The sequence below is a fragment of the Lissotriton vulgaris genome, chromosome 8 (assembly GCF_964263255.1).
Source record: "Lissotriton vulgaris chromosome 8, aLisVul1.2, whole genome shotgun sequence".
Taxonomy (NCBI): domain Eukaryota; kingdom Metazoa; phylum Chordata; class Amphibia; order Caudata; family Salamandridae; genus Lissotriton; species Lissotriton vulgaris.
Genome location: NC_141696.1, coordinates 455264391 through 455291433, shown reverse-complemented (window position 1 = coordinate 455291433; position 27043 = coordinate 455264391).

Genomic DNA, 27043 nt, shown 5'->3' with positions numbered 1-27043 from the left:
GCCATGGAAAAAAAACTTTCAAAAAACCGTTGTCCTATCACCAACAGGCACTGGCCTGACCAATCACACATAAGGACCATCAGCAGCAGCAGCATTAGGAGTCCCACAATGCCAGGAATGTACATGGTGGTGAGGCGTCGCAGGCTACAGCGATTAGCACGGAGGAGACACAGGATCCAGGACAGGATATTCCACCAGCGGGTCACCTTGCTGGGCCAAACCAGGGAGCAGATATATGCTAAATACAGGCTGAATGGGGAAATGATAATGCAGCTAATACAGGACCTTGACCCCCTGATGCAGCACCCAACAAGCCGTACCAATGCTGTGCCTACACATGTGCAGGTATTGTGTAGCCTGCACCTCCTGGCCTCCGGAAGTTTCCAGGGGGTAGTAGCGGCTGCTGGGGGAATATCCCAGCCCACCATGTCACGCTGCCTCTACACTTTTGTTGACGCCATGCTCACCCAGCTACACCGTCACATCAAATTCCCTGCCAGCCAACAGGAATTGGACATGACAAAGCTACAATTCTACAATGTAGCCCATTTTCCACATGTGCTCGGATGTATAGACTGTACCCACGTCGCCATCTGCCCACCAGCTGGCATGAAGTATATGTTCCGCAATAGAAAGTGCTACCACTCCCTCAACATCCAGATGGTCTGCAATGCCAAGACATACATCACTGACATCGTCGCACGGTACCCAGGGAGTACCCATGACTCCTTCATTTTCCGGCACAGCGGACTCCACACACGACTGGTCAGGGGAGAGTTTGGGGAAGGACACCTACTTGGTAAGTACACTTTGATTGAAATGTCACATTGCAAAGATGTAACAGCGCAGCACAGGCAATCACCATCTGCTCCTCTCATTCAGGTGACAGTGGCTACGCCCTCCGTGAATACCTCCTGACCCCATACCTCAACCCTGCTACACCCCAGCAACGGCGCTACAATATTGCACACATACGGACAAGGAATTGCATAGAAAGGACATTTGGCCTGCTCAAGAGCAGGTTCCGCATACTGCACAAGACAGGTGGGGCCATGTATTACAGTCCTGAAAAGTGCTGCCGCATAGTGGCTGTCTGCGCAATACTACATAACATTGCAACCAAGCGCCGGATACCTGTTGACATCTCTGGCAATGAATCTGAGGGGGACAACCGGCCACCTGCACATGCGCGCCATGCACAAGGGGAGAACCCAGCAGAAGGGCACAGACGTCGCAACCACATCACAGTGAACAGTTTCTAGTACAACCACTTCCATCACCCCACAAATCAACAATGCATGCAAAATGTAATGATGACACAACGCTAATGTGTGTAGGAAAATAAATGTATTTGTTAAATTCACAAAATGAAATATAAGGTTCTGTCCAAATGGCAAAATAAATGTATTTGTTAAATTCACAAAATGAAATATAAGGTTCTGTCCAAATAGCAAAATAAATGTACTTGTTAAATTCACAAAATGAAATATAAGGTAGTGTCCAAAGTAGTCCAACAAACAGTATTACGCCATACTGCTGTGCTTGAGTGCATGGCAGGCTTGACCTCAGCCTGTGCCATTGGTGAAGTACAGTTCTCTAGGTGTGCCTAGTGCGTGTTCCTCCATAGCGCCTCTGAGGGGCTTCCTCCTCCGGGGCTTCAGGCAATGGGGGGGTCCTGGTGCTGCGGGTGGGTAGTGGGGCCTGTGAGGCAGATTGTGAGCTCAGGCTGGACGCCCCCTCACTCGCATCATCACCCCCCACAACAGATGGAATAGGTGGAGGGTGAAGAGCCACGACAGCCGTGGTGAGGGTCTCCAGCACCCTCGTCATGTCCTCACTGCACTGGATGATAGCGTGCTGCTGGGTCAGACTGCGCCGCGCCAAAAGAGATGTCGCATTTGCCGACACATAGCTCGCCCTGCTGTAAGTGCCAAGCTGGGTCAATAGTTGGCGGTGGTGCCGGCGTTGCCCACTGCGCACTCTCAACATGGCACGGGTGTTGGCCTCCACGACTGCAGCAATGCGGGCCATTCCATCTCCCACACCGGCCAGGTCGGCCCTCATGCCTTCAATGTGGCCAGCAACAGATGCCACGTTGCGGCCAATATTGTGTAGTTGGAGCTGAATAGCTCCCTGCTGCTGAGCCTGGCGCTTGTGAATGCGCAGCATCCGTCTCTCGATGCTGAGCCGCGCCAGTCCATCAGCATTGGCCCGCCTGGTAGCTGCTGTGGAGCGCTGCCGTGACCTGCCACGCCTGCCCTGCTGGCCTGATTGTGAGGCTGGCCGCTGAGTGGACAGTGGCGCAGCCCCGGATGTTGAGGCGACAGCTGCTGGGGGTAAGGCCGCCGGTGTTGCAGGTGAGCTAGTCGCAGGGGGTGTGCCAGCTGGTGTGGCAGTAGCAGTTGATGCAGGGGGCACAGGAGTGACTGCCCTGGCTGCGGCTCTGGGAGGAGCAGCGGTGGCAGGAGGCCCAATGGGGGCTGCCATGCCAGCGGATGTGGGCGCTGCACCAGTTGCAGGGGGGACGCTGCTGGTGGTAGTTGCTGCTGGTGCAGATGCAGCGGCAGGGGCTGGTGCCTGGGTAGGTGTTGGCACCTCCACCTCCGGGACGCCCTCATCAATCTCCAGCCTGTCACTGTCACTGGTATCGCCACCTGTGGGGGTAAGTGGTGGACCATTAGTTGCATGCATCTGGCAGACGTGCAGTTGCTACATGCATGCTGGGTGACATTCCCTGAATGGCAGTGGCTTTGTGTGCATTGGGACCTGACTGGCTGCATTGTGGTACTACAACATTGTGGCCAGACTACATCTCCCACAATGCTTCAGGACATTCCTTGATGTGCAACTATGGCATGCCTATGGGACATTGGGGGAGCCTATTTGGTCATGGACATCCATAGGGGGCAGGGTCGCAGTCGCATGCCACTTACCTTGGGTGTCTTGTGTGGGGCAGGATGAGTCCAGTGTAGTGAAACCCACACAGGCCTCCCTCTCCAGGGTGTTCTCAACCTGGTCCTCCATGGCGGTGTTTGGTGGTACCGTTGGTCCTCCTCCTCCTGTGCCCGAGGACTCCCCAAGGCGCGCCGCCACCTTCTCCTTGGCACGGCCTCGGAGGTCGTACCACCGCTTTTTGAGTTCTTCCAGGGACCTGGCCGCCACTCCCACCGAGTTCACTGCTGAGGCTATCCCCTGCCATATGCGCCGCTTCTCCATTTCTGGGACCCTCCGTGAATTAGCGCCAAACAGTTGGTCGTGGTTGGCCACAACCCCCTCGATTAGGTGTTCCAGCTCCTGCTCAGAGAATTTGAGTTTTCTCTTTCTCCCAGACGAGCTGCTGGTCCCAGGTGCAGCTTCCTCAGCCATGGTATGGGTTGTGGATCTGTGGATCTGTTTACTTGCCAAGATGTGCTGCAGCTCTCCAATGTGCTCCCTCTCTCTGTGCCTCAATGTGCAAAATGGTGGTGGGAACCGGCAGCTTCCTGGTTGTGATGTCATCACTGGGCTCAAAATGCGACTTCCCGTTTTCCCGATCTCGCGAGTTTGCGATCTCGCAAATAGCGATATCGCAAATAGCGATATCGCTATTTGCGAGATCGCAGTCCAGGCGCGGGTAGGGGGAAATAGCGATTAATCTGCGATTAATCGCAATTTCAATCGGATCGCTATCGGATTTTGCGATCGCGTGCGAATCGCTTTTTTTAATCGCAATTATTCATGAATTCGGATTTGCGATTTCTGAATAGCGATTCGCTATTTTTCGCTATTTCAGAATCGCAAATGCCGATTTTCATGAATATTTAAAGAGGGAAGGAGTTAGGCCCTTGTTCAGTGGGGAAGGCTGGACCTTGTAAATAGTTTTATGCCACAAAAAGTGCCACCCCACTCATTCCATTAGCCCTTGATTATAGGCAACACATCAGCTTCAGTCAGATATGTCAGGTATTTTATTTACCTTTGTTCTCATAAGTTTTTTTTAAAGAATCATAACTTCTCGTGGCAGAGAAGAAACACTGTACATATAAAAAATAATAGACATATTAACAACAATACAGTATTTACAACATGAACAAAATCACAAAGTGAGTCATACAAAACAACTGTACCAGTTTCAGGATATTCAGACAAAGGTGCAAAATAAGTATGCAAACCTCAATGACCATAGATGAATAAAGTTTTTGAACACTATTGGACAGAATCACATTCACAAGGAGATGTCACATTACACAAATGTTGTAATTCTAGAAACTCTCAGTGATCAGAAATTACGTCTCCTTTCATGCCGACGCGTTTCGAACTCCAAACAGTAGTTATGGGTTCTCTTCAGGGCCTGGTTGCTTTCTGTCTTATTTGTCGCTGTTGTTCTCAGATAGGGTATTGTGCATCAATGAGACTGTCATCTTTCAGTGTTTATCGGTCCATGTGGGGGCCATCCCTACGCGCGGTGGAGTTTTTGTCCTTTTAGGCCGGCACCGCGCGTTTCGGGAGCCGCTGGCTCTGTTATCAGCTGCCATAGCGAGCGGAATCCTGGTGGAAGTAAGACGCTTAAACGAGCGCACAGCGAAAAGCAACACGGGATCGTATATGGGACCCGCGCTAAGAACCACCGACTGAAACCAGCTGATAACAGAGCCAGCGGCTCCCGAAACGCGCGGTGCTGGCCTAAAAGGACAAAAACTCCACCGCGCGTAGGGATGGCCCCCACATGGACCGATAAACACTGAAAGATGACAGTCTCATTGATGCACAATACCCTATCTGAGAACAACAGCGACAAATAAGACAGAAAGCAACCAGGCCCTGAAGAGAACCCATAACTACTGTTTGGAGTTCGAAAAGCGTCGGCATGAAAGGAGACGTAATTTCTGATCACTGAGAGTTTCTAGAATTACAACATTTGTGTAATGTGACATCTCCTTGTGAATGTGATTCTGTCCAATAGTGTTCAAAAACTTTATTCATCTATGGTCATTGAGGTTTGCATACTTATTTTGCACCTTTGTCTGAATATCCTGAAACTGGTACAGTTGTTTTGTATGACTCACTTTGTGATTTTGTTCATGTTGTAAATACTGTATTGTTGTTAATATGTCTATTATTTTTTATATGTACAGTGTTTCTTCTCTGCCACGAGAAGTTATGATTCTTTAAAAAAAACTTATGAGAACAAAGGTAAATAAAATACCTGACATATCTGACTGAAGCTGATGTGTTGCCTATAATCAAGGGCTAATGGAATGAGTGGGGTGGCATTTTTTGTGGTATAAAACGATTTTCATGAATATGGCGGATAGTAACGATATTAGGAACTGGGGCCATGTCATTTATTAGGGTAAGGTTCCATTCCAAGTTGATAGTGAATCTTATACTAAATCAAGCAGAAATCTTTCAGAGTCAGGGGATTGATGTGGTGCCCTTTCTAGCTACATGTGTTAATAACTACTATGAGAACGGCTATCAACGGGTCCTGGGTCAAGCCGGTTCTTCTCAGCCATTCGAAGATTTAAAGATTTGTGTCTTAAAAACGAAAAGGCTACTCAGACATGTCATCCCCGCACCAATGATAATAAATAGGGGTATAACTGAGAATGAACAGCAATGGAACTGGTTACCCGGTGCCCTGTCGACCAAGGTGACAGACAACCCAAAATTGTTTTCGCACCTTTAGCAGCTTTTTCACTGTTCTCTCCTCGAATGCCGCTGGCATTAATAACAACCCTGAAAAATTACAGTATCTCTTCTCTTTGAATGCCAGTGTAATTTGCATCCAGGAAACATGGTGTGTTGACAAATTAAATGTAGGGAGAGACTACTTTGTGTTGGAGGTGGCAGCCACCCCTTCTAATAGAGGACATGCAAAGGGGGGAATTGCGTGCCTACTGACCAATAGAATAAAGTGGAATCCCTCCCACTACGTAGATCCCAGTAATCTTTTTCAGGCAGTCACTCTTTTTAATTTAGACAATACGGGAGAAAAGCATCCCTTCGTGATAATAAACGCCTATATTCCGCCGGACGATTATTTTAATATTTTATTAAAACAAGTTTTTCTTTTCATCAAACAAATCAAGGAGACAGTTCCTTCCCCCAACTTTCTGTTAGTAGGAGATTTAAATTGCAAAGTCTCCAACTTTAATCTGGATCTTTTTAGAAATAAAGCAAAAGAGGAGGCTCTGCAGATTCCCCAAGCCCTATTTCCAGGAAATATAAAAAAAAATAAACGGGGTAAATTACTGTTAGAAGAATTGTATATTACGGAGGGGCTCATAGCTAACGGCAGACTTCCGTCTGATGTCCCCGCTAATTATACACATAGTTCCTCTCAAAGTAAATCAATTCTGGACGATGTCATTGTTGACCACTGTATTTTCTCTCTTCTAAGGGACTTGGTTGTTGTAGAATCAACCTTCAGTGATCACAAACACTGTCAGTGGATCTTCCTAATTCTGACCCTTGGTCGCTTAATGGTGACGTGGTCTCCTTTAAAAAAAATTCAGGCAGATGTTTCTGGGATTTTAAAGCCATGAAGGGTTTGGAGCCAATCCTGGAAAAAACTTTAAATAACCTACTTAATTGGCAGGGGTTGAAACTACCCTCTTTTGAGGCTTTTATGAAGGAGATTATTTCTACAGTAAAAAAATATAATTCAATTATAAGAAAGATCTCCCTCCCTAAAGCAGTTATTACCCTCAACAAGGAAATAAATAAGTTGGTGAGGGAGCAATATATATGTAGATCAGCAGAGAGACTTCAGAAAATATCTCTCCTCAAAAGAAGGAAAAGCAGGGTAAAGAAAAAAATTAAAAAAGAAAAGGAGGACTCCCTATGGATCGGCTTGCGGGAGGCCGCCGTCCAAGGAAAATCTACACAGTTTTGGACTCTCATTGGGGAGGGTTGCGGTACAAGAGTGCGTCCCCTCCCAATCCCTATCTCGGAACAATCCTGGGTAGATTACATTTCAAATTTATATGCCAGGAATGACCTGCGAGTGGAACTTAGGAGAATTGGTGAAGACATCAATTCCACAATTGAGTCCCCTTCTGAATTATCCATAGAACTGGCCATTAAGGATATGCGACCATCAGGAGCTATGGGACCGGATGAACTCCCAATATCAGTCCTGAAACAAGATCCAGTATCTTGGAGTAAAATTCTATTCCCTTTATTCAGGATCTGCTTCATTAAAAAAATTATCCCATCTTCTTGAAAGGGGAGCATCTTGGTGCCCATGTTCTAAAAGGGCGATAGAAATCTTCCCAATAATTATCGACAGATAGCCCTTTTAGACGCTATCGGGAAGGTTTTTTCTAAATGCTTATTGTCCTTAATTAATGATTGGGTGGTTCTAAATCAAATCTTGCCACTAGAACAAACAGGCTTTTGCAAGGGGCATGGAACCCTGGATAATCTCTCCGCCCTTCAGATTATTACTGATAAATACATAAGGGTACGCGGCGGAAGAGTATATGTGGCTTTCATAGACTTCTCCACAGCATTTGATAAGGTTGATCGCCCCCTGCTGTGGAGAAAGCTATCTGTTTTGGGTATGCCCCCTCAATTGTTAGATATGACCCAGGCGCTACATACAGACACTTGGTGTCAAGTTCTCCAAGGAGGAGATAGAGGATTGTCTAAGATCATTCCTTCAATTAATGGCCTTAAGCAGGGTTGCCTCCTTGCTCCACTGCTTTTCTCTCTGTATATTGCAGATCTACCCGCCTCACTCTCCTCTTGTGATGGTATAGCTCCTGTCTTAGGTGGAAAACACATTTCATGTCTGTTATATGCGAATGATATTTTATTAATGGACCTTATGCCTAAAGGTCTTGCCAAACGCCTCCATGCTCTACATTTGTATGCATAAAGCCACTATTTAAAAATTAATGCAGCAAAGAGTAAAATAATGTGTATTTCAGGCCGGAAAAAACATACATTTGAGAGTTTTGTCTGGTCTGTGGGAGGCGTCAAACTTGAAGTGGTCAAGAGTTATGTTTTCTTAGGAAAATTAATTTCAGACTCTTTAAGTGATGAACCCCATATCGACAACAATGCCCGGAAAGCCTTATCCCAACGGAGAAGCCTAAGTGCATTGTATTCGGCAATGGGAAGAAGGCATTTTTCTTATTTATTGGAGGTCTTCAGGGCAAAAATTCCTTCTACCCTCTTGTACGGATTGGAATTGGTCGACCTAAGGCATTGGGATTTTTTAAATGTGGTTGAAGGAAAATTATTAAGAAGCGTAACCTCCATTAATTCCGCTTGTTCAGTGGCCGCTTGCAGACTTGAGTTTGGCCTGCGAAGCAGTTGGGTGCAGGGCCTGGCAGCGGTAATACGTTGGGTTGCAAGCCTAGCCAGAGGAGAAGCGGGGACCATGAGAATCCTTTTGAAGGCGGAATTATTGGGAAGTTTAAGAGATTATTCCCTAATTGTTAAAAATTTTAGAAAGGCTGTATCGCTTCTGCAGTTGGAGGAGAGTACCCTCTTTTCCTTATCCGCATCCCAGCTAAAGTCTGTCTTAAAAGCTACAGATTGGACAGTGCCTCGATTCTTGCTAAGAAAGGTGTTAATCCCCTTACTGACTCATTTGCAAGGAAATTTGTGCAACCCTATGTCACTTGGAATTTCCCCTATAGCGTTCGGAGATTCTGGCTGCTCTTGAGGCAGGACTTGCTACCTTTAAATAATCTCTTGTTTAAATGGTATGGAGTCCCTGCTATTTGCGACCTTTGTCATTCATCCACCCAAGATCGAATGCATGTACTTTTTATATGTCCAGTACTGCGTCCATTTCGCCGTAAACGGTTAAGGCAAATATGCTTGCAAATGGGTATTTTAAATGCTAATTCTTTTATGTTTGCCTTATATAACCCGCCAAATAAGAGATTCTGTTTTAGCATTTTTAAATTTTTTAAATGTTTTTTAGCTATTTATTGAAGGCTTGCTTTTCAAGTTTGTATCTATGAATTGTCTTGTATTGCGGTAACTGTTGTAAATCGTCTTTTTGGTAATGAATGGAGCTTTGTATTGTGTATTTCTTTTATGTGGACCTCCACGGAGTTCCAAAACATAATAAAGATTGAATTGAATTATGACAGGTGGCCGGGCTGTTGATTCTTGTTACGAGTAGTTGACAAGACTCCTTTGATGAGATCTCCCACAGGCTCCTTTAAGGACACAATTTGGAAGTATATGGGGCACTTTTTGTCCAATGTTTTCTTTAGTTTGTAATGGGGCTAAATAAGCTGGGTTTTGAAATGGGGATATTTCAATGCCCCATTTTTTAAAAGTGCTCAGTTCTGCCAGGATTGTTTTTGCAATTATACTAGAGTTCCACGTTGTTTTTGTAGCCTCTGGGCTATGGGGAATATTGGTGCCTTTAAACTCTATAGATATGAGTTCCGTTGATCTTATCTCGGCAAGGTTTGGGATGGCTTTCATCAATTTTAGGATGTTACCACGATTTAGTATATCCTGGGGCACCGGGAAATGTATATTGGATGAAATTCCAGGACCGATGACTCTTGCTTTGTAATTTGTGTTCCCAAATGCCGTTGGTTTGATGTGTCTGTTGGTTCCGTTGAGAACAGACCACTTGTTATTTGTTTGTGCAGTATATCCCCTTTGTACCTTAGTGCCACTGCCTTGTGGCTTATTATAGTGGACTTAGGAGTCCTTTTCATAAGGGTGGTATGAATTGGTACTTGCCCCCCATGCTGTGCCTTGTTGTCCGAAGGCCTAGGGCTGATACTGTTGTTTGTTGGTGTATCAGAGCAATTAAGTACTCTGGATGGTGATTCCTGGGTTGGCCTAAATGGCCTATTTACAGTTTCCCTTGCTTTCTTACTTTGCCTGTGATTTGGAGTTGTATTAGGAGTTTTCTGATTTGTGTCATCCTGCTTGTGTGCCCCAAAAGTGCATGTGTGTCCTTTCATTTTGTTTGCATGGATGGATTTATTTAGTAGAGCCTGGGGTTTTTTCCTTTGTTCATGGCTCAGTGTTCTATGTTGGTTTTGAGAAGTCACAAGATTTGTTGTTGTCAGTGTATCCGTTGTTAGTCTTTGTCTTATCCCTTCTTCCTGTTGTGGTTTTGACATGGTTGAGTGTTTGTTTCGGTTTGTCTCTTCTTTCTCCTCCTGTGCCCTAGTTGGTAATATCTGGTTTTGGGCATGTTCTGGGTCCAGGCAGTGTTTAGAAGTTTTTGGTGGGGAGAGTTCTTGAATTGATGGAGAGCTTGCGTTGTCTGAGTTGATTTCACGTTTATTGTGAAAATCTGAGAAGTTAGGGAAGTAAGACGTTGTGTTAGTGTAAGGCTTTTGGTTGCGGACTTTCCTTTTTTGTTGGCGGTGTTGCTTTGCGTTTAATTTTAGTGTTTCGCCATTGTCAGAGGCTCTCATATTCACGGTGTCCTCGGTAGCACTGCCCATCTGAGGAATGAGTACAGGGAGAATATTTGCTGTTACCTCAGCAGTGTGTGGGATGTCCTGCCTTGTTGTTGTAGTTGTTTTATGGCCATATGTAGGAGGCCAAATACCGGTTGGTAAGCCGAAAATCGGTAAATTTTGACTTTACCGACTGGTATTTGGCCCTGTGCGACGTATAATACTGAATGCCATCAGTAATAAAGAATTGGTAAGTATTTACCGATTCCTTATTTACCGATCGGTGAACACCGAAACAAACAATACAGAATCGGTAAATAACGAATCGTTAAAAATCCCAAAATGCAATGTAGCAAAAATCGGAAATACCAAATTTGACCAAATTCGGTATTAACGATTAGTTATTTACCACTGATCCAGAGCAGGTGGTAATCAGGTGCTGTGCTTAAAAAGAGCCCCAAAATGCAACAGTGTGAACACAATGGCGGGTCTCTACCTCATAGCAAGGCGGCTACGTTTGAGAGCAGCAGGAGTAAGGATTTGGAGACGGGAAGAGCGGGTGTACAGACTGCGCATCACATTGTTCCAATTGACTGACCCTGAAATTCATGAGAGGTACAGACTGCACCCACACACCATCCTTGACCTCATACGGGACCTGAAACCATATCTTGAGCATCAGACACCAAGGGCGCACGCAATACCCACCCATGTACAGGTGCTCTGTTGCCTGCACCTCCTGACATCAGGAAGCTATCAGGGTGTTATAGCCGCAGTAGGTGGTGTGACACAGAGCTGCCTATCCAGATTTTACAACACCTTCCCGGACGCCATGATGGACCAAATGCATCATTTCATAACCTTCCCCAGTACATAGGCGGAGCTGCTGAAGACCAAGCTGGATTTCTACCAAATAGGGCAGTTCCCAAACGTTACCGGCTGCGTCAACGGGACCCACATACCAATCTGCTTACCTGCAGCAACAGAATACATTTATCGCAACCGCAAATCCACTCACTCCATAAATGTGCAGGTGATATGTGATGCAAAATTCATCATAACTGACATTGTGGCAAAATTCCCAGGGAGTACCCACGACTCGTACATATTCAGGAACAGTGGTATCCATACACGTCTGGCTGCTGGTGAATTTGGCGAAGGATACCTACTAGGTAAATCAATGTCACACACCCTGAGGTATTCCTTGGCTCAACCTATTAGTGACACAAATTAATGGCACTTTCTTTTGCATTTAGGTGACAGCGCATATGCCCTCCGGTCCTACCTACTCACACCATACCTCAACCCAACCACACCAAGTGAGTGGAGATACAATGTGGCACATAAGACACACGCAACATAGTGGAGCTCACCTTTGGACCGTTTAAAAGCAGATTCTGTTGCCTCCACAAAAGTGGATGTGCACGTCAGTACAGCCCCATCAAATGCTGCAAAAGTAATTGCAACATTTGCAATGCTCCATAATCTAGCCACCAAAAAAGGAACAGCAGTGGAACTAACTGACTCTGAGGATGAGGGCGAGGACGATCCCCAGCCAGAGCCCTGCGCAGCTGGTGTTGCAGTAGAACAGGATGGGAGACACAGATGGGCAGAGATAACGTCCAACTATTTCTGAGTGAGTAACGACACAAAGCCAGTAACAGTTTTAGTGCAATGGTGTTTAATCAGCACACCACCAGGATTGGAAGCAGTGTCCATAAAGACATGGGTTACATCACCCATCTAATGATTGCCAAATAGCAGTTGGCCCTATTTTCTGCGCCCACGCGCTGCATGTGCACGTTCCCTGGCCACACTGTCTGTAGTGTCAGATTGATCCTGGGCAGCGCTGTGGCGTTCGCTGCGCCTCCTGCCCTCGGTGGGAGAGGGCGTAATGCTACCATGGCTGGTAGCCTCCTCACTGTCCCCCCCCTTCCATTGTGGCCGCCTTCACGTTCTGCAGCAGGTTTAATGCAGAGGTCATTGAGACCATGCCACTGGCCATGTCCCTGCTACAATGCGCCATCTCCTCCTGCATGGTGATAGACCTGCGACACATGAGGGAGGTAGCAGTGGCCAGCCGGTTCACTGCCTTGGTATAGGCCTGGAGTGTCTGTCTCTCCCTGTGCCTACAATGTGCCTACAATTACGGTCCTGCTCCAACTGGCTGCATAGGTTGTCTACAGAGGTTGCAATTCCCATCATTCCTTCACACATGTTGTCGCCCATTAAACTAATGCCCTTTTCAATCCTGCGCATGTGTTTGTTCATGTGGGCCACCTCTCTGTTCAATGTTGGACCTTGAGCATGTTGCCTTCCAGTCCAGCGAAGACACTTTCTTCATTTGGAGCATTGAGGACTGGCTGGCCTTGCCCTGCGGCGTCTTGATGAAGTGTGGGCGCCCTGTGATGGAGTACCAGCCCTCACTATGTTGCCCTCTTCATGGACTGGAGACTGTTGGCCCCCTGTGCCCTCCTCCGATGACTCCTCCATCTGCTGGAGGATGGCCACGGCATCCCTCCTTTCTGACTGTGTTGGTGGTGGTGGTGGTGATTGTTGCAGTGCTGATTGCACATGAGGAGATGGCGGCCTTCCCTGGCGCTGTGGTGATGTCGGTGATGGAGTAGTTGGTGGTGGTTGTGCGGAGCTTGTGTGCCCTGCAAGCATTCTCCCTTCATCATGTTGCCTCCCCTCTGGCCTGGCTGTCTTTGTTCTGCTCCCCTCTGCAGCACTGCGAGATGTCTCGCCTGTAATGACAGAATGTAGATGTACTCACTTATCTGGCTGCAATTGCCTTGCATTAAACATCATGCCTAATGATCACAGTGACTGTCCTGAGCTTGCCAAATACTTTCACATGCTATTGTTTTACCTAGGACTACATCTCCCACAATGCATAGCAGGTAATGAGTAAGACATGATGTGGAGTGGGAGCCCCTATGCCACTATGGGGATTAGGGTTGGGGAGGGGGTAGCAGAGCATGCTGGGCATGCATCTTACCTTGTTTCCTTGCTGCTATGGCAGAGCTGTCTGCGTCTCCCACGCCACTCACCCTCTCCGGCTGGAGGTTGGATTCAACCATTGGTTCCAGTGGTGTTGGTGCAGGTGCTTTGTTCTTCCCTCCGCCTGTTTTGCCAGCCTGCCTCTGCCTCTCAGCCATCCTTGCCTTCGCCGTCTTCCTGAGGTCGTACCACCTCTTCTTTATGTCCTCAATGGACCGCTGGGTGACGCCAATTGCATTGATATTGCTCTGTATCCCACTCCAGATCTGTCTCTTCTGAGACTCGGGCACATGGAGGGACTGCTTCCCAAACAGCTTGTCGTGGTCCTGACTAACATCCTGTATCAGCACCTCCAGCTCCTTCTCACTGAACTTCATCTTCCTTTTCCTTTCAGGTGCCTTCTTCTCTTCCTCCTGGCTTGCCATTTCAGACGTTTTTTTGTTTTTTTCTGTAGCTGTGAGTGATGCGTACAGGCCTCAGCAAGGCCTGTTAGTGCAAAGGGTTTGCCCTTCTGTGCACGAAGTCCTCAGACTTTAGAAAGAAATTGGCACGGAAACTGAAAATTCAAAAACATAGTTTAATAAACATTTAAAGGTGGTCCTACAGCCCATACAACACTCTACAGCATTGTACGGGGTAGCACAAAGAACTCAAGCACATAGCCCCCTTTTATACACAAAGAAGGGGTTCATAAGTAGGCGGGTGCAACTCAGAGCATGATTTATGACCATATATGGACATTTCTGAACATGATCAATACGTGGGTGGAGTTAACGGTTCTTGAGGCCCGCGAAAAAGCACAATCCTATCTACTCTGATCAAAGACAGATGTGACTTTTACTGAGCATGCGCTAGACGCACAAAGGGCTCTTTATAGACTGTTGCTGGGCAGATCCTAAGGGCGACTAGTGAAGAGGTAGGAATCGTCACATGGCAGGCACATGGCAATATGTAACATACAAAATGGAGGACAGAAAACAAGATGGAGTCTGACCGTTACAAGAGTTTGAGCGGGAAAACGCAACATGTGAATTACGATATCATGTCTTTAGCTAATGCTTAACATTATCGCTGTTTTATTTACAACAGACGACCCTTTCAGCATTAGCTGAAGACATTCGGTTTCCTAGGATAATCTAAATACTTATCGTTAATGTTGATGCTCATCATTTCAGCTACCTCTCTAGTTATGCTTTTCTGGTGGACAGCCTCAGTTGTTGCGTGTTTATCTAGGTTCCTGATCGATACTGTGACCTTATGCCCCTATTCGGCTATAAATCCATTTATTCCCTATATTGGCATAACCGTTTAAGTGCGATATTCAGAAAGTCATCTCTGGCCTCACACAAACAGAGCCACATTCCAGAATAGTTCTCTGCCACTTCCTTTGCAACCAATTAGTGCAATGACAGAGCAGAAGTCACTATCTGATATTCCTAGATTAACACTCCGAGTTCTTCAACAAGATAAAAACTCAGCAAACCTGGAAATCCCCGCTTGCTGTGTTTTGATTAGTAATGGAACTCTAATGAGCAACTGATAGCTATCACTTCCTAGTGACATCTTTAATTGACGTCTTATGTCCAACAAACTTGCGTCAAACCAGGCACCTGTCAGGTATAAATATTACCAACGTTGCCTTAAGCAATTGCCTGTTGCTAGCTGTCTGCTGCTGCCCCCGCTGATAGCTGAAGCTAGCACCCTGTTGCTGCAGCCTGCTGCCCATCGCCCGAAGCTGCTGATACCACTATCGCTGCTAAAGCGCGAACGATGGTGTGGTGTAACTAGGAGCTGAACAGCCGTCCCTCTGCGAAGACATCCAGCAGAAGCCAGCTGCCCGCGGACGCTGTCCCCCTCCTCCTCCCGACGCGCTGAAGAGAGCCGCTGCCTTTCTCGTGCAGAGAAATCCAGCTCCAGCGTTTCTAGTCTGCCCTCGCGGGTGACTGGGATATCGAGTTCCTCCTGAAGGAGATACCAGACCTCCATCATTCTATTCAGAGGTATGGTGTTGACTAAACCCTTATTGAGAATTCTTGAAGCAAACCTTGGCAAAACCAACTTAACTTAAAGCTACTTACTTACTCCCCTTCCACGTGTTAGGCTTAGGTCAGGCACACTGGGGTAGGCTTAGTTAGAAGCACCAGTTGAGTATGTTAGCCTAATGTATATATGAATGTATATATGTTTTATTACTTTTAAACCATTGTATGGCTAAGAAACCATATTAATGCTTTTACAGTATTATTTCGCAATACTTATCTTACTGTACGTACTTTTTATAATAACAACTCTTGCAATTGTGGCAATACATTTCTCTTGTACGAGAAGAAAGACTGTTCAATAAATGTTAACCCTTTATCGACAAACGCCCGTCTCTCTATTCTCTACATATCGTGAAAGTAAACTGCACTAACCTGACTGAGTGAAATACATGTCTATTGTTTCACACGACCCTAGAGATTGACTCTTGATCTGAGGAGCAAAGTTGTCATGTTGCACGGTTGTTGGAAAGCTGAATCCCTTCTAGTCTGTGCCAGGGAAGCTGATCACTCCCCATGCAGAGAAGAAAGTTTCCAGTGACCTCTGAGCTAGTTGGTAACACACCCAATTAAGTTTAGCATAGTCAGTGGAGGCCTGGAAGATCCGCACTTCTACGTCGATACTACTGTTTATGTTATTCCAATGCGCAGGGCCTAGTGGGAAACTAGGAACTACACTACATCTCTTTTATTAGGTACACAAAATGAAACACATAGGGAACGTATCATTGGACTACATTGGATACATACACAACATGTAAAAATAATTGCAACAATTATACAAAGACCAGTAAGAACTTTCCAGCCCCATGTGGAGATCAGAGTCCAGAACCAACTTGAAAATGTCCAGGTTCCATTTTCGACATGTATATCAGCAGCGATCTTATGTAATTTATTGATTGCTTTGTATACAGAAGAAGTGTGGTCAGGAATAAATACACAGCAGCTACTTCCAATAATTCTACAAGCACCACCTCTATCTGCTAACATAATGTCTAAAACCATTCGGTTTTGCAACGCAACAATTCTAGTAATTTGCTGCTCTTCAGTGAGATTTCCAAGGGCTGCAGCAGTTTGATTCGTTACGGCTTCTACAACTCTTGTTATTCGCCGTATCTTTTTACTATTCAGAGCATCTCCAACAAAGAAAAATAACCGTAAATTAAAATCTATATACTGTTGCAAACTAGTGTCAGTTTGGTCTACATCATCAATAGACAGAGTTCGCTTGTATCTATTTACAGTTACATTATTCAATAATTTCAAGTCTTTATGATATGATGCAGGTGCTAGGAATACAGGCGGTAGTAAAAATGCTACATAACATACTCCGGACCATCCAGCTGGTAATCGGTAATAACCTCTATTACCGCATACAAAATAGGTGTTATGAGAAGCTAGAAACGTGCTGTTATTCAAACCATCAATATTCAACATATCACACAACTGCAGGCTCCTTCCTTGGTCGCAGATTATATCTCCTTGCTCCAGGAACTGTTGGGTCCAGGAAGAACTACTCAGATTTGTCAGGTATCACAGCACGGCCTCTCTCCACAGTCAGGATTTCTCGAATGTCGGTCAATACAGCAGGCTCCACCAGTCCGGGTTGCACCTTCCGACAATGTACGGAATGAATCCAGTTCTTCCGGTTGGTGACTCGGACGGCTGTTCTCGTCGTGAGAAGAACCTGCTCGGGACCACACCACCTCGGCTCCAGACTGCTCGACCTCTCAAATGATTTTATAAGGACAAAATCTCCGGGCTGGAGATTATGACCTTCACCCGTGGACCGGTCAAGAAGTGTTTCTCGAACCTGTTGATGAATAGAAACCAAACTGTCAGTTAATTGTGCCAAATAGTCATTCATTAAAACACAAGGTATTCCGACGATACGGTACCGGGTGCAATTATCATCCCGGTCCACTTAAGAAAATCTATAACGTTAAAACTTATAGAAAACGGACTGACACCTCAAGGTGGTACAGTAATTTTCGTGATAGAGGCTCACGAATATCGGCAGACAGAGGTATTCTATTCATGGATAAACTTTCCAGCGGCAAACGCTAGAACAAAAGAGTTTCACTATTACAAAATAGAGGAACCTCCGGAAGAGTACGCTCCTTTCGAGGAAATTGAAATTCCACTTAAATTTCAAGAGCACCTGCTCTGGTTTAATGGCGCCCTAAAACATAATGATCACATTACCAGGCTCGGTCCACTAGGTAGACCAGGAGCAACGTGGCCGGTTCTAGCCAGCTACACACCACATCCGGACATTGAAAAAATGTAAAAAGAAGATCTCTTAGTTAACATAGGAGAATTAACAAAAGCTTATAGAGAGTTAGTAAAATTATTTATTAAAAATAATTCAAACACTCCTAAAAAGAGCTGGGATGAAAATAAACAATCCACTCCCAAGGAAAAAGTTTTCCAGACCAGAGGAAGGTCTCCTCGACGGAGGGAAAGAACTCCGACTCGAGAACACCAGTCTCCCCAGAGGGAGCCCTCTGAGAAAAGATATAACCTTAGAAATAGGGATAATCTGAAAAAACCTGATAGATATCAAAGTATTGATACACGTCCCTCTCGATCTTTTCCACAGAATTCGGAAAGAAGAGGACGGTCAGACCCAGGAGAGCACACCAAGTCCAAAGACAAGGAACCTGCTCAAAATAAGAAATCACAATTTCCTAAAAAGAAGGTAGCCAGTATTAGAGTAATCAACCATGCCGAGAAAACTGAGGACACAGTTGAAAAACGGGGAGTGGGCATTGACAATGTTGGACAGTGCAGCAGAAATCAGTATAGCGCGCAAGATCTTGATGAGTCATCTGGAGACAGTGGACACGAATGAATTCATTCAGGTTGAAACTGCCGACACCAGACTTAGCGAGCCCCATAAAATATACGAAATAACATTGCGTATAGAGGGTGATAAGACTGGGAAAATAGGAGCTCTATTTTGGGATGAGCTCTCAAAAGGCTATGATATTCTGTTAGCTGAAAAAGATTGGCCCCCAGAGTTTGTCAGGGAGTGCCCTCGTGGCGAAGAAGTGATTATGCCAGCCTTCTCGAATCACATTCCTATTCATAAAAAATATACATATGAAAGGAAATGGGCAGTAGCCCAGGCACCTGCATTGTATAAAAATCATGTAGGATGGGATGAGGACTCACCTCCTCACAAAATCCAATTAAAAAGTGAACCAACTGCCCAACGGCAGTATCCCATTAAGCAAGAAGCTAAAAAACAGGTCAGGGAGATCTTAGATCAACTTGAGTACCAGGGGGTGATTGAAACATGCACCTCTCAAATGAACAATCCTTTTTTTCCTGTCTCCAAGCCAGACAATTCATATCGTCTAGTTTTGGACTACAGACACCTTAATACATGTTGCAAAACTTTTGCAGTACAAAACTCGCATAGTGCAGCCCTAATGAATAACATAGTTAGGCAAAAATATAAAACGACATTAGACATATCTAATGGTTTCTTTTGTCAAAACATTGCACCGGAAAGCAGATATTTGACCGCTTTCTCAGCATTTGGGTCGCAGAAAAATTCTGTCGACTCCCACAGGGGTTCAAGAACAGCCCAGGACTATTCTCAGCTAGGGTAACAGAGTTACTACAAATCTATGATGATGAGGCATTATCTTACGTAGATGATATCTATCTCACAGACGACGACTTGGATACTCACTTGAAAAGAGTGAACACCATTATACTTGGGTTCACAGCAGAGGGTTACAAATTCAACTTTAAAAAGTCCCGAATTGCCCATCTGACAGTACTATTTTTAGGGTACGAGTTATCCAGTGAAGGTAAAAGCCTAGCGGACAACTTCTTAGAGAAGTGCGCTGTACTCCAAGCTCCAAAAACGCTGAAGAATTTACAATCCATTCTAGGTTTTCTGAATTTCGGAAGAACTTACATTCTAAATTACGCAGAGAGGGTTAAACCTCTCTACGAACTAATTAAACCTGATTTTAAACAAATCAATTGGACTCAAAAACACACAGAAATTTTGAGATCACTGCAAACAGACATGTTAGCAAAAACAAAATTAGATACACGTGACAACACACGTGATCTTGTAATCCGAGTCATCCCAGGAAGATGCGGATTCACGTACCTAACCTCTAATGAGGGTGAAAAGGTACCAATTTCAATCAAATCTCACTTGTACACACATGCAGAAAAAACATTCAGTCACACAGAAAGAACTGTGAAAGCAGTGCAAATCGCATTAGCAAATGAACGAGAACTAGCACACGGCAAACGGATTAATATCCTTACAGCGGAATCCACCTTCGAGGCGCTATTCAGCCCAGTAAACCTGCCTACAGTGTCACTGGATCCGAAATGGATACAGTGTATAGATTCTCTAGGAGCGGAAGATGTGAAATACTATTTCGCTCCGCAATTCGAAGAACTGAATGATTTAGAATACGAAGAAGAATATCCTCTGCCAATCGAAATTCTGCCTCTCCCACAATACGCCTGTATAATCTATACAGATGGATTTATACAGCATTTCAACGTAGAGAGAAAATCCTACTATGCAGCATGTGCGATTATTAAAGGTTGTTGGCTGTGCAGTAAATTCAGACCGAAAGTAACAAAAACTGAATCTGTAAGAAACTGTTCGGTTCAGAGAACTGAAATCAGATGTTTAAAGATGGCGCTCGAAAATGCAGAACGTGAATTCCGGACACTTATCGTGTGCGATTCTCATTTTTGCGTCAACTCTTACAATAATAAACTGCAGAGTTGGATTGAAAACGACTACAAAGATGACACAGGTGCCACAATAAAGCATAAATTGCTCTGGAAACAGGTAGCTCTTTTACACAAAGAACTACAAAAGACTCACGTGATTCACGCACAGAGTCTTCAACGTGATGGCGTTCACGTTGCAGGGAATTCATTGGCTAATACAGCCACAGCGGAAGCAACTAAACCGGCTTCAGTAGCCACAAAAAAGCGTACAGAAAAATACATAGACGGGGAAACCATGCTGGCAGTAAAAACAACCGTAAAAGGCAACTGTGCAGCACTACCCGTGAACTATCCACTCAATTATGCATACGTAATCGATGCAAACTCCGTTCCTTTTGCTCGAATCCCTGGAGTGGGGGACAGAGTAATTCCACACAGGAGCAGGAGGGGCTTCCTCTTACTGGAAGCACACATGGGGTTGGGTCTGAAACATCAAACAATTAAGGAGTCTCTGAAAGAATTACAATCAGATTACTGGTGGCCAGGAATGAGCTTAGATATTCAATGTTTTGCTAAAAATTGTGAAGACTGCAACAGAGATCGCAGTAATGAACAGGCCAGTGTAGTTTCAGGATCCCTGCTAGACAGCATAAGGCGGTCTATCTGCGCAATCAAAGAAGAGAAGCGCGTCCCATTGTACACAGTTAAGGCTAAACACACTTAAAAAATGAGGCCTCCAGCGCTCGGCTGACGCTAGAACGGTTATAAAAGATTTGCGAGTCTTTATCGGCACATACGCAATTACCACGTTCCATTCTGACCAGGGTCCTGCTTTCAGCTCTCGAGCTTATAAGGAGGCCATGGCTAGCATGGGAATTGGGTTGCGGTATTCTTGTCCGTCGCACCCCGAAGGGAATAGTGTGATAGAAAGAAAAAACCATGACATAAAGCAATCTATAACAGCAAAGGTATTAGGTTCAGGCGCTGGGTGGGTCAAACATTTAAGAAATGTCCAGACTAGTCTTAATAACTTGCCAAGAAATTCTCTAAAAGGTTTCAGCCCATACGAACTATTGTTCAGAATTAGAATGAACATTCAGGACCTCGATAGTCAAATGTCAGTGGTACAAGAAAAAACAACAAACTTTGACATCAAAGATCGTTTGGCTGTTTTACAGGAACTGAATGAAACAAGAAAATCTTTAAGCAACATAAAGTTAAAGCAACAGCCAGATACCACTGACGAGGCACCACAAGCAACAGCCCCAGCAAGGCCTGTCTGGATTCCAAAGATTGGGGATCTAGTCAGAGAAAAGATCGCGGTGAAGAAGGAATTTGGGCCTTCTTACAGAAAAGCAGTACCTGTCTTGGCAGTCACCGGAACAAGATCAGTTGTACTACCGCCCCTTGCTGGTAAAAAGGAGAACAGAGTCGTGTCCATCGACCTGGTAAAACCACAAGCATGTGGCCTATAATCAACAGTAGGCCCAGTGGACTCCCAAGAAACAACAGAATACCCAAACTTGCAACAATCCAAGAGGTTCAAACTGAAAGACTAATCACATTAGATCAACCTGCAGTGCACAATGAAGGACTATGCAATAATGCCATGGAACTCGTGCCTCTTGAGACACAGATTGAAACAGTTCGTCAAGAAACAACACCAGTCTACACTAATGTGGCATCAGAAAGTGCTACGGAGAGACAGATTGAAAGAACAATCCCAACAATTGACAGAACTGCCTCTGGTTATTTCATCAACTTCGACAACTTCTCTGAAGATCAAAACGACCCCGAAGTGATGCCAGAAACAAAAAAGTATTCTAAAGAAAATACAACAGGACTCCTTCAACAAATCAAAGAATTATATCTGGATTTACCGTTAATTGAGCATTGGATTATTTCAGGGGTATTCATACTCCTACTATGCCTAATTTTAGTTTTAATTTTAGGAAGGTTTATTACAATTGAATGGACACAGCAAGTCAGAACATCAACTTAGTCCTGAAACCACACAGATCATCACATGTGAAGAAAAGAGAACTGTCAACAGTAAATGTCACAGCAATTCCAATACCTGGTGCGGTAGTATGGGAGAAAACAGACTATGAGATATATGGTCCGGTCGAAATCCTGAAGTATCCTCATCAACTGAAGGTTTCCTTAAGTGACTTTGTAAAACCTAGTACATTCTCTGATGATTGGGACTTTAACAGTATTAATGACATTATGTCTGATTTAGTAATGTCAGCTAGATTCACAGATCATGATTATTTACAAGGTTCATCTAGTTATGAGCAGTTATTCTGTTACACACCCTATGGTGATCACTATTTGCATAAATCTGCACAGCCTAAAAATGTTTTTATGTATAATCAATGGGAACATTGGTCTACACCACCTAAAAGCAGTTCTAAAGCATTTTTTGAGAAATTCAAATACTTCTCAGGGTTTAACACCAGTGATGCAGAAACGTTTTATTACAAACTGTTAGATAAAACAGGAATGAAAACAATGCTGACAAATTCTAAATTGATATATTCAGAATCATTTTATGACAAAATGATGACATTTGGTTTTGATTATTGGAAAAATAACATTGAAACGAAAACAATTTGGGGTACAAAAGATTGGCAGGTACAGGGCCTTGAAGCACTATTTAGAACCTGCATGATACCAGAACAAATGATGTTTTTAAACGACACAATACACCAAACATCCTGTCTTGGCCTAGCTAAGATCAAAGACCTTAAAACACCGTCTATACCAAAGCCAATACTTGAAAATATAACTGCAGATATTGAGTTAGACGTGTCACAGATTTTACATTTTAACAGAACACATCCTGATTGGAAAAAGTGGTTAATCTGGCCTACTGACACAAACAGCTGTCAAGATAGATTCCTGAACAAAACACAGGGGTTAAAAATGACCAGACAAGACCCGAGATACTCCCAGAGACAACATCCAGGGATAATAACAACATACAGTGTAGGGAAACTCTGCCTTGAATGGCTAACAACATCCACACTGGCTGAAATTAAGCAACACTTGTCTTTACTAAAAGATGGTGCTGATTTGCGCGATTTCATTCTTGGACCACGCAAACAGCGTCAAAAGCATTTCATAGCGACCAGTATCTATGCTGCTTACAACGAGGCTTGGAAAGTCACACAAATTGAAACAGCTGAAAAAATACGAGAAATTGATCGTATTAATTTGGAGAAATCACTTTCTGTAGTGGACAACGGGTTAATGACTCTGTCTTCCAGAATATATTCGTTGGACAATATTGTATCCTCTGCCTTTGATGTGATAGATAGAGACTTGCTAATGTTACAACATGGCCAGTCGCAATTACGTTCTATTATACAATTAGGCTGGACGCTGCAAAATCTTCGTTCAGGCTATGTGCCTTGGCGTTTAATCAACACAACGTCATTATTTTCCATTTTTAACCTTACTGATAAACAGATCAGTTTGTCACAGAAAGGAGCAGACTATACAATCCTGAGCATCGAAAACTTGAGAGATTACCATTGACAATGTCAGAGAGTCCTGTCATTGAATGGATAATACACGGAATTATCACAATTCCGATAACAACTTTCCGATTTAAAAAGTGCCTTGAGTACATACCTGCTGGCCAGTATGAACAATTGGGTAAAGGATATGTAAAATCTGAATGGAAATTACCATACACACATTCTTGCTATAGTGACAGCGACAAAAATGTATTTCTTAGTGGTGAAAATTGTAAACATTCACTAAGCGGTATACTTTTGTGTCAGGGTATTAATTTACACGGAGCATGTGATGGAAATTCTAACAACCTTTCATGCCACCAGCTAGTCACACCTGCAACTCAGATAGAGCCCTTCTTTATGCAACTTGCAAACGGGAGTTACATTCTTAGAACGGATCACAGATGTTGTGGCCTTGTGCCAGGGAAAAGTTATCTAGTAAGCGTAACATCCATGGTCAAATGCTGTATGCAGGCATTGTTTCCGAGTGGGCCTGCAGACACAGTGACTCCCATCTGGCCTCGTCTGAACCTCTATTCTATACGAATTGATACTTTAAGCAAAATGAAGTCTGTGCTTTTGCAGACAACAGTGCCTATAACGTCATCAAAAGAGACGTATGATCTTCTAGTTGCAAGGACAGCTACTGAAGTTCATGAACTTTTATCAACAAATTGCCCCGTGCATTTCGTAGAAATGCTTAGCCAACTCCTTAACATGTCTAGTGCCACAAGCATCCCAGGCATATTTAAGACGATTTTTACGGGACTGCTAACACCCTTTCAAGCAATTTTGGGAATCGTTCCTAATTTTGTACACTCTGTTTTTGGCGGCATACCATTATTTTTGGGACTTGAAGCAGGGATTTTATTTTTGTCCGTCCTGCTTCGTTATGGCAAGCGGAAACTCAGACATAGCTCCCATGGGAATGGAAGAGACAATCCTAGCAATGCGCTATCGGGACAGGATAACTAACGTCCATGGATTGGCCAGGCTGAGAGATCTAAACATGACCTGGTTCCTTTCATTCAGACCTATATGGCAGAACTGTATCTTACCGGTACTTCGATGTATGCTATGCGGAGATGAGTGCGTGTTGGACATCTGTCTTTCACTTCCATCAGCAGTACCAATGGACGTCGATACTTTGCTCAGTCCGATAACGGCTCACGCATTGTGTTGTCCCCAGCGGCTACCAATCCTGATGACGGCATTCGTTGAGACTCCTGTGCTACGACTAGGTGGTAACAGTGGAGCAAGTGACAAAAGCAACATCACCCAGGTACGACCAGCTGTGAGCATTGCTGATCCAGCCTATGATGACAGCAATCATTCTCACATCTGCCAAGTTACAGCACTATCGAATTTGGTTGAACTGTCACCTGATTTTGTAGACCAATTCTTTGAGAGCCTGTCTGATACGATGTTCTCACCCGAACAGAAACAATAACTTTTGAGAAGCATTCCGACACACAGCGTTCCCATGAACTCTGAATTCGGCCTTCAGTTTTGATCAACAAAAACTGCTAAAAGCGTTGGAACTCTATTTCCCCGTTCAAGCATTAATTCTTTTGAATTGGACATTTTTTAATATTGACCTTTTTTGGCACGAACAATTCTTTGCTTAACGTAAAAACTATTCTTAGAGAACAGAAGCTTCAAACTTCTATTTCTAAACACATCTAGAGACATAACAAACTTACATCAGCCTCTAGCACATTTATTGCAATGCATTTATATGTGATGATTTATCTCGCCCTTCTTCTGTTCAGAGATACTTCATGTGTAATTATTTTTGCATAATCGTTCATTGATTTCATATGCAATAATTTTTGAATGATTTCTATGCTTCAAAAACGTACAGTACCTAAATTTCACGTATTACAATATACGCCTATTTCGAATGCATTTATGTATTTTGGGGTGGGCAATGTTACACATGCATCTAATTGCTCTAGTTTTAGTAATTTGATGGACATGAAAACGTGGAGTGGGTGTTGCCTTGTTTATCTAGGTTCCTGATCGATACTGTGACCTTATGCCCCTATTCGGCTATAAATCAATTTATTCCCTATATTGGCATAACCGTTCAAGTGCGATATTCAGAAAGTCATCTCTGGCCTCACACGAACAGAGCCACATTCCAGAATAGTTCTCTGCCACTTCCTTTGCAACCAATTAGTGCAATGACAGAGCAGAAGTCACTATCTGATATTCCTAGATTAACACTCCGAGTTCTTCAACAAGATAAAAACTCAGCAAACCTGGAAATCCCCACTTGCTGTGTTTTGATTAGTAATGGAACTCTAATGAGCAACTGATAGCTATCACTTCCTAGTGACATCTTTAATTGACGTCTTATGTCCAACAAACTTGCGTCAAACCAGGCACCTGTCCGGTATAAATATTACCAACGTTGCCTTAAGCAATTGCCTGTTGCTAGCTGTCTGCTGCTGCCCCCGCTGGTAGCTGAAGCTAGCACCCTGTTGCTGCAGCCTGCTGCCCATCGCCTGAAGCTGCTGATACCACTATCGCTGCTAAAGCGCGAACGATGGTGTGGTGTAACTAGGAGCTGAACAGCCGTCCCTCTGCGAAGACATCCAGCAGAAGCCAGCTGCCCGCGGACGCTGTCCCCCTCCTCCTCCCGACGCGCTGAAGAGAGCCGCTGCCTTTCTCGTGCAGAGAAATCCAGCTCCCGGGTTTCTAGTCTGCCCGCGCGGGTGACTGGGATATCAAGTTCCTCCTGAAGGAGATACCAGACCTCCATCATTCTATTCCGAGGTATGGTGTTGACTAAACCCTTATTGAGAATTCTTGAAGCAAACCTTGGCAAAACCAACTTAACTTAAAGCTACTTACTTACTCCCCTTCCACGTGTTAGGCTTAGGTCAGGCACACTGGGGTAGGCTTAGTTAGAAGCACCAGTTGAGTATGTTAGCCTAATGTATATATGAATGTATATATGTTTTATTACTTTTAAACCATTGTATGGCTAAGAAACCATATCAATGCTTTTACAGTATTATTTCGCAATACTTATCTTACTGTACGTACTTTTTATATTAACAAGTCTTGCAATTGTGGCAATACATTTCTCTTGTACGAGAAGAAAGACTGTTCAATAAATGTTAACCCTTTATTGACAAACGCCCGTCTCTCTATTCTCTACATATCGTGAAAGTAAACTGCACTAACCTGACTGAGTGAAATACATGTCTATTGTTTCACCCGACCCTAGAGATTGACTCTTGATCTGAGGAGCAAAGTTGTCATGTTGCACGGTTGTTGGAAAGCTGAATCCCTTCTTGTCTGTGCCAGGGAAGCTGATCACTCCCCATGCAGAGAAGAAAGTTTCCAGTGACCTCTGAGCTAGTTG